We start from the raw sequence: 6,988 nt of genomic DNA on the forward strand, positions 1-6,988 counted from the left end.
ATTATTTTTTTTATTATTTTTTTTATATATATATATATATTATTTTTATTTTTATTTATTTTATATATATATACAGAACCAGTCAAAAGTGTGGACACACCTTCTCATTCAACTACTTTGAAGAATGTAAAATATAAAACATATTCTGGTTTGTTGAGCATTTGTTTGTTTACCACATAATTCCATATGTGTTCCTTCATAGTTTGGATGTCTTCAATATTAATCTACAATGTAGAAAATAAAATAAAAATAAAGAAAAACCATTGAATGAGAAGGTGTGTCCAAACTTTTGACTGGTACTGTATATGCACAGATTCTTGCATCTATAGACTGTGTGGTTGGTTTGGCCTTTTTGTGGCGTGATGTTCCACTATTGTATACTTGACACATTAATGCAATTTAATTTGTGACCCTATGACCCTATGATGTACCTTTTTTCTTCATGTAACACAGTAATATATATTTCTCACCTACTTAAGTTCATTTTTACAGAGTACATTTCTCTAAACTAACATAACTTTTACTTGTATAATATAATTTTTTACCAGCTGTGTGCTGAGTCTGAAAATAAGATTGATGAAAGCAGTTAGGGTAAAATCGTAAAGGGGGAAAACCGAAAATGTGAGCTGAAAGACGCTAAAAAAAAGCTCTGTAGAGCCGAGGGGACGATTACATTTAGGTTCATCACTACTAGCAATACTTTTCGCATACAAGTGGTCATGTGATCCATCGTTGATCCAGTGAAATATTGATTACAGACGCTTTAAATTAAATGTGTGTGTGTGTGTGTGTGTGTGTGTGTGTGTGTGTGTGTGTGTGTGTGTGTGTGTGTGTGTGTGTGTGTGTGTGTGTGTGTGAGAGAGGGTAAGTAGCTCTGCTGTCTCTGGCGCTCTGTTTAAATCATCACTTCCTGTTCTCAATCCCCACGTCTGCTTATCCATCATTTCATAAGCGTGTGTGTGTGTGTGTGTGTGTGTGTGTGTGTGTGTGTGTGTGTGTGTGTGTGTGTGTGTGTGTGTGTGTGTGTGTGTGTGTGTGTGTGTGTCGGGGTCCTGTTGCACCTTCCTCCAGCCTCCCATGGGCGAATCAAAAGGGGGCAGGTCCCTCAAGACACCCCCCACCCCCTCAAATTATGGCCTAATCAGTTAGCCCCAGGAGCAGGAGCCTCCACAGCTCACAGACAAACAGACAGACCCCCAGACCTACAGCAACCTCATCCTCCACACCCCCACCCCTCACCCGTCTCACCCTCACCCGTCTCCCCCTTCCTCCCCCCAGCCTCACAGTGGCCTTGTCCCTGCAAAGACCTCGCTCACTGAGATAAAACAGGTCCGGCTTCAGGTTTGAGAAAAGTGTCGGCTGCTGCTGTCCCTCCCTCACTTATCCACTCCTCTTGTCTAGTCTACATGGCCCTTTCACCACACACACACACACACACACACACACACACACACACACACACACACACACACACACACACACACACACACACACACACACACACACACACACACACATGCAGACATATTGTAAGTTGTAGATGAAGTTTCACGCTCTTCACAGTCAGCTCTGTCTTTTCGCTGAACCAGCATTTGGATCCAGACACATTGTGATCTCTGCTGCCAATTTAAATCATCATTTTTAGTCCTTTTCAGTTTATTTTTTTTCCTGATTAAAGTGGTTTAACGCTCATTTATGAGTGATTCAGCTCCATGAAACCTGTTCCAGCCCACCATTGTATGATTTCAAAAAGGCGCGTCGATCTCTCTGAAAGCAGAGAATTTTTCATTTGTAATCCAGACACTAAACCTCAAAAGTTAGCATTTTATTGGTAGCACATTCTAGCTGACTAATATTACAATTACCATACTTTCTATAACAATTCTTGTGTTTTTCCACCACTGTTTTAATATTTACTGTTGCTGCATGAATCATGTTTTTGCAAGTACTCGTTCCGGGAAAGTATTGCAGTCACACTCAATAATTTCTTGGTAATAAAAAAAAAAATAGCACCGTGAGAAATAAAACAATGTCATAATATCACTTTGGCACCTCGGTTTATGTCAACATGTATCTGGCTTTTCCCTGGATCATTAATCTACACACACACACACACACAACACACACACACACACACACACACACACACACACACACACACACACACACACACACACACACACACACACACACACACACACACACACACACACACACTTGGATCCCCCTGCACTAATGCGATGCTTTGTCAACTAAATCATTGCAACTCTACCCGGTTAATCAATGACACATGGCAGGTTCTGGCAATGTCAGTCCTTCACTGACTCCATCCCACCATTCCCCTCATCTGCCTTGTCATTCCCGTTCCTCTATTACCACCCCCTCACACACACACACACACACACACACACACACACACACACACACACACACACACACACACACACACACACACACACACACAAACACACAAACACACCCCATGTGCCAAACCAGACCACTCTCCATATACACTAATGCTTCTGTTCCCTTCCGAGCAGCTCCATCCATCATGTTCATCCCGCTTAGGATTCCCATTTGTTTGCATTTCACAGCTTTTTCGCAAAACACCACACACACAAACACACACACGCACACACACACTGCATTTAAACACAGACATGCACACACCTACTATAGAGTAGAAAAATCTGTCAAAATGTGCAACATCTGCCTCGTCACATCTGCCAGAAAAGGGATGAAATGCTGGGATTTATTTGTAAAATTGTAAATGGACTTCATTCATTTATTTAGCTCCTATTGGGGGCAATTTGGGGTTCAGTTTCTTGGCCCAAGGACACTTCGAAATGTGGACAGGAGCGTGTGGGGATCAAACCGCCAACCTTGTGATTACGTGATCTTTCCTCCTCAGCTACAGCCGCATCAATGGGACAATATGGGTCATAAACTTTTAAGATTGAAGGAAAGGAATCGAGAATTTGAAGCAGAGAAGGGCAGCCGCTGAGGAGTAGTGATGCATATCTTAATATCTGTGTTGGGATTATTTAAACAGCAGTTCCTTGTTCCTGAACATGTTGATTTTTAATCCTCCCTGGACTATAAATACCAGCGTGGATACTCTTCTTTTCCTTCACTCTCCGGCTGTCTTAAACGTCCAGCTCTCCGTCCCTCCGTCCCCCCAGCATGTTCTGTATTAGTGGCTCTTTGTTGAGTGTTTGAAGTATGAAAATGAAGGAGGTGGGTGGGCGTCCGACCACCGTTCTCAGAGGAGACCCGTGACGCACACAGAACTATCCTCTGACTCCATTAGCATACCTCTGCTGGCTCAGCTACAGACGGCTCTGACTGCCTCTGCTGCTCTCTTATGTGGCTGCTGTTATATTTGTATGGAGGCTACGCCACAAGAGGATCTGGAGGCTAAAAGGGCCTGATGATTAAATACATCAAATCCTCTGAGATCCAAGACAAAGAAGACTTTCTTATCACCAATAGAATCTAATTCTACTCAAAATGTTGACAGTTAATGCGCCGTTAACAAAGTCCAACTTAAATACTGTTAAGTATATTTAAACATATGCTTCGTCATGCTTCAGTTTTTTGTACTGTTTAAAGTTGATTGACTTAGTTCATTTCATTTTGTCACATTTTCTCTTCCAGAAATTCATTCATGCAAAATGTCTAAAAAAAAACACATGAACCTTTGTGTGAAATGTGAAGACTTACATTTCCCATGTGAAACATTTGAAAATGTGAATTATAAAACATATAAGATGCGTTACTCGTGATATATCCTCGTGCTTTCCTCTAAGAGTTAATTTATTAAATATTTGTTCTTTGTATTAACAAACTACAGCAGCGGACTTAAGTAAAAGTACTAATACCACACTTTAAAACTACAACACTACAGGTAAAATGATTGCATTCAAAACCTTACTAAAGTAAAAGAATTATCAGCAAAATATACTTAAAGTAAAAGTATTCATATTCTATAAGATCATCATATGTGACGATGCATTTTAAAGAGTTAATGTAGCTTAAGAAGTAGGAGGATCTTCTTAAGACATAAAGGTGGTTTTCTCCAAACAGGAAGGGGACCAAAACTTGCAATCTCTTTAGTAAATATAAATAGATAAATGTAGTGGAGTAAAAAGTACCTTGAATTTGTACTTCAGTACAGTACTTGAGTAAATGTTCTTAGTCACTTTCAACCACTGCCTAACAGCACTCTATTTAATCTCTGTTCTTTGTTGTGAATATTAGTTTTTTTTAATTGTGCATGTTTTTGTGTTAGGTGTTAGGATATATATTGTTTAATGACCGAATACAAAATGTGAAGTAGCAGATCTAGTAGCAGATCAATAAAGGAATATAATAATCTAACAATGTTGTAACAAAGGTTTCTTTACATTAACACAGTTAGAGAGTCGCAACCTCAGTGGCATCCAGAAACAAAATCTAGTTTATTGTTGATTAACCTTTTTAAACTCTTCCACCGGTGGCTCCATTGTTACAAACTCCTAGTGTGTGCGGTAAAGGGTTCAAATGTACAGCAGATTGATCCCCAAAAATTTATAATTTCCGGGAAATGTGTATTTAATGATACAGAATAGCTCTTTATTTTTTTCTAGTTGTAAATGAAAAACAATTAAAGGGATTAATGTGAAAGTAAAACGACACAATTCCAGAAAAAGATATGTTTTGTTATCGTGGAATTTTCTCACATAAGAGGAAATTGATCCTCAATGGGAACCAGTTTGAGCTGGGAACTTGAGTTTAAGCTTTCCTAAGGAACTTAACATAAAATATTAAAGACATTCCCATATTAATCCTTGCAACAAAGTATATATTTTTGTATTCAAAGCCTCGAGCCGTCAGCGTCATGCACATCTAGATAGTTCGTCTGAACATTAGTGGATAAAGAGTTTTGGGGCCATTTGGTCTCCTGCCTCCACTGCACTGGGATAACATTTCACCAGTTTAGATTAGTTCACTCAGAGCCCATCAACACATGTGGAAGTGACCCTCAGACGCCTCTCAGCGGCCCGCTGACCGAGCAGCGTCTGTGTGTGTGTGTGTGTGTGTGTGTGTGTGTCAGAGGAAGTGCACGGGCCAGCTGATGCAGTGTGTGCTATGTTAACCCGTCCAAGGGCAGCATAGCAATAACAAACACACGATCACAGCCGTGAGCTGACCTCTGACCCCGCAGCCTCCGCACAGCCGGCCTGATCGCTATCGCTCTGACAGCCACTCAGGAGCCAGCCAACACACACACACACACACACACACACACACACATACTCAGACGCACTAAATACTCCATAGACCACTATGTGTGCCCCCCCCCCCAATACACGATTTCAATCATTGACTCCCTTTAGTGAAATCAAAGGGATTTACTTTGGGAGACAAAAGCTTCCTCATTGGTATCTGACAGTAAATGATTGACAGTTACTTTGAATGCATTGGTCCCGCCCCCTTAGAGTGGTGGTGTGGTGTGTGGGGGGGGGGCTGCAAAGTGAAACCATCCACCATTCCTGCACCCTAGTTTACCCACAAGGCCGTTTTTTTTTCCCTCGTCTGTGTCCCAGCGGGGACGGGTTCGTAGACGGGTGGTTTTGTTTTGAGGGGAAATTTGTGACGCCGACGACACGTTTTCCAGAAAGCTTTTTGTGGGACCAGCATGCTTCATGGTAGGATCATGTGTGTTTGTGTGTGTGTGTGTGTCTGTGCATGTGTGTGTGTGTTCGTGTGCGTGTGTGTGTGTGTGTGTGTATAGGCATGCGTACTTCTTGTCCTGGTCCTCAATCATGTGGATTATGAGCTGTTGAAAATTGGTTATTTGCTTCGGAAAAACCCCCAACAAACTTTCCTTCCTCCCTGTTTTTGTCATTTAAAAAAATGAATAAAATAAATGGTTCCACCCCTTCTTCTTCCTCCCTCCTCTAACTCCGAGCCAACACTTTTAAACCGTATCAGTTTCCGTTTCCTCCAAACATCGGGCCGCTCCAGACGTGGTGGGGCTCTCAGGTGGAGGAGGCCGGCTGCCTGGTTATTAGGACAGACAGCCTGACACATGAGTATACTTGTGTTTGGCCAGGGTGACTGTGTGAGTGACCGCTGAGAGTGGAACGGAGTGGAATTCGGAGTGACTTCCTGCTGCTGTGTGTGTGTGTTAGTGTTTAGTGTTAGTGTGAGTGTGTGTGTAAGTGTGTGTAGCCTTTAAATGATTCTCTTTAGCTGGCATCTTTCTGAAGACTGTCCTGTCTTTTCTGCAGTTAAGAAGCTGTGTTTGTTAAGCATTGAAACTAGTATCCACCAAGAGGAAAAATGAAAAAAGTCAGAGTTTCATTTGACTTCTTGAGTATTAAGGGCGAAGCTGCAAAGGTGAATTAGGATCACCTTTTTTCTCTCGATGAGCTGACACCGTTTGTCTGAGGCACTTTGAGGGGGAAAAAAACAACTTGTGGTTTAACACAACAGAGGTATAAAGTTGGTGGTGAATGTCTGGCGGCGGCGCGGCGTCCGTGTGGAAGACAATCCCTCTGGCAGGTCGAGTAAAAGAAAAAAAACCCAGAAACCCTGAACACACTTTCCAAAACCTCATTACAGAGACCTCCGCTGTTTTGTTGCTCGTTTGGCCTCCAATCAAACCCCCCCCAAAAAAATCCTTCTGCAATTCTTTTTCAAATGAGAATTGAATTTCAAAGTGTTTATGTTATCATTTGTAAATCGTACCAGAGGTGGACCATGAGGCACAAGAGGGGGAACTCATGCTCAGTTTAATGAAGTATTTACAGATAATTCCAACTGTCAAATACTTGTGCCCAATGACATAGTGCAGAGTGCTGACGCTCACGACCGCCTCGCTCTCTCCAGAACTCCCTCCTCGTTAAGCAGGCGGATTTGATTTCAGGTAAGAACTTATTGGGGAGGGGGGAAAAAAACCAAAAAAAAAAAGAAAGAGAAAGTTGAGGGCCACGGCTTTTTA

The sequence above is a fragment of the Anoplopoma fimbria genome, chromosome 16 (assembly GCF_027596085.1).
Source record: "Anoplopoma fimbria isolate UVic2021 breed Golden Eagle Sablefish chromosome 16, Afim_UVic_2022, whole genome shotgun sequence".
Taxonomy (NCBI): domain Eukaryota; kingdom Metazoa; phylum Chordata; class Actinopteri; order Perciformes; family Anoplopomatidae; genus Anoplopoma; species Anoplopoma fimbria.